Below are 2,845 nucleotides of genomic sequence, written 5' to 3'. Positions count from 1 at the left end.
GGGATTTCACATAAGGCAGGGGGAGAGACAGCTCTCAAAGGAAAGGAAGGAGGCTATCTGCCAAGTTCCTATCCCAAGCAACCGTAAACGGCTCAAGGCATTTTTGGGCATGGCAGGCTTTTGCAGAATATGGATCCCAGAGTATGGACTGTGGGCTAAACCTCTGAATGAATGTGTTAAGGGAGCGGATCATTACCCCTTTCACTGGTCCCCAGAAGTGGACAGGGCATTTAAAATTTTGAAAAGGAAGCTGATGGAAGCCCCAGCCCTGGGTCTGCCAGATCTCTCTAAGCCATTCCAACTGTATGTGCATGAAAGGAAAGGGGTAGCCCTGGGAGTGCTTACTCAGTTATTAGGCACCTGGAAACGTCCTATGGCATATTTCTCTAAACAACTGGATCAAGTTGCAAAGGGATGGCCAGCATGCTTGAGGGCGGTCACAGCCACTGCCCTAGTGCTTGTGGAAGCTGAAAAACTAACACTGGGAGGAACTGTGCAAGTGTATATTCCCCATATGGTGCAAGCCCTGTTGGATACTAAGGGTGGTCTCTGGCTCACACAGGCTCGGGTTGCTCGGTACCAGGCAAAACTGTTAGAGAACCCTGAAGTTACCCTGCAAACCTGTCCCTCCCTTAATCCAGCTACCCTGTTACCAGAAACAGAAAAGCAGGAACATGACTGTCTGAAAATCATAGATGCCCAATACTCTAGCCGCCCAGATTTAAAAGATCAACCACTCCCAAATGCTGACTTGGAATGGTATACCGATGGCAGTAGTGCCGTTGTGGATGGGCAAAGGAGGGCGGGTTATGCTATTGTGACCCTTCATGATACCGTGGAAGCTGAGAGTTTACCTGCTGGGACATCTGCCCAGCTTACTGAACTAGTGGCCCTGACTTGTGCACTCGAGCTGGCAAAGACAAACAGGTTAATATCTTTACTGACTCAAAGTATGCTTTTGGGGTATTGCATGCTCACGCTGGTCTGTGGAAGCAAAGAGGGATGCTAACAGCCCAAGGCTCCCTGGTTAAGCATGGGTCTCAAATTCTCTGGCTGTTAGAAGCAGAACAACTCCCCTCAGCAATAGCAGTGGTGCATTGCAGAGCCCATCAAAAGAGATGTAACCAAGGGCAATGCCAGAGCAGACAGGGAAGCCAAGCGCGCTGCTACCCTGAAATCACCGACAGAGGAGAATGCCCAAATGCATGCCCTCATCCCATCAGTAGGTGAGCTTGTAGCCCCTCAGTACTCCCATGATGACAGAAACCTGGCTGACAGGCTCCGTCTCCAGGAAAAGGAGGGATGGCTTTATTCCACAGAGGGAAAAATCCTCCTGCCCAAGGGCCTGATCCGACCAGTGATGCAGAAACTGCATCAAACCACCCACGCAGGCAGAGAGGCTCTTACCCAGCTTATGAATAAATATTTTCTAACCTCTGGACATAAACCCCTAGCATGCCAGGTACAAGCTGAATGTTTAATCTGCCAAAAGAATAACCCTCGACCAGGAGTAGCAGTGCTGCCAGCCACTCTGGAACCTACCCCAGGCCCAGGATTGGTGTGGCAAATAGACTTTACTGAGTTTCCCCGAACCCAAGGGTACAGGTACCTCCTCGTCTTGGCGGATCGATTCAGCGGATGGCCCGAAGCCTTCCCATGTCATAACAACACTGCCAAAACGGTGGCTCTTAAGTTTGTCAAGGAGATCATTCCTCGCTTTGGACTCCCCCAGTGGATGGAATTTGATAACGGAACACACTTCACATCTCAAGTTGTTCAAAAGATATCAAGTGCCTTGCAAATCCCCTGGAAGCTCCACACACCATGGTGACCACAAGCCAGTGGAGTAGTGGAACGCACAAATCAGACACTCAAGCGACACCTCTCAAAGGTCTGTCAGGAGGTCTCTCTTAGGTGGCCTGATGCTTTGCCCCTTGTGTTACTCCGCATTCATGCTCTCCCCAAGGGCAGGTTAGGGATAATTCCCTTCGAGATTACGTTTGGAAGGGCATGGCCTCTGAATGGTACATCGGTTCTGGCAGGAGAGTGGGAAATGGGGTGTGGTTTCTTGTCTCAGTACATGTGCTCTCTGTCTGCTGTTCTTTCTTCTCTTCATAGATACACCAAAGATTCACAGCCTCTTCTGCTGGATGCCCCTGTCCACTCCTTACAGCCTGGTGACTCCGTTCTCGTTCGGACCTGGAAGGACAAGCCTCTCCAAGAGAAGTGGAATGGACCCCACACTGTCCTGCTGGTCTCCCACACGGCAGCAAAGGTCGAAAGGCACAAGAACTGGATTCATCACTCTCGACTGAAAGCAGTACCCACTCCTGAACAGTGGTCTGTCCAGCCTGCAAAGAAGACTTCCAGCGACGATTTGGGACTTAAGCTGTTATTCAAAAGACAGTAAGGGTCACTGGGAATGACTGGTGATCTCTCTGAACAGCCACTGCGCACTCCCCGCGAAAACCCTGAGCATTGGTTCTATCTATTCACAGAAGGCTGACCTAGCCTATGGTCCTGGTCCTTTTATTTTTTTTATTTGTTTGGTGTCAGTAATTTTTATCTTCTGGGCATTTGGGTTGTTGTAATCACAATATGGGTTCAGGTTTAGGGTCTCTCATAGAATCATAGAATATCAGAGTTGGAAGGGACCTCAAGAGGTCATCTAGTCCAACCCCCTGCTCAAAGCAGGACCAATTCCCAGCTAAATCATCCCAGCCAGGGCTTTGTCAAGCCGGGCCTTAAAAACCTCCAAGGAAGGAGACTCCACCACCTCCCTAGGTAACACATTCCAGTGTTTCACCACCCTCCTAGTGAAATAGTTTTTCCTGATATCCAACCT

The sequence above is a fragment of the Chrysemys picta genome, chromosome 13 (genome assembly GCF_011386835.1).
Source record: "Chrysemys picta bellii isolate R12L10 chromosome 13, ASM1138683v2, whole genome shotgun sequence".
Lineage (NCBI taxonomy): Eukaryota > Metazoa > Chordata > Testudines > Emydidae > Chrysemys > Chrysemys picta.
Note: the sequence above shows the minus strand (reverse complement) of the source record.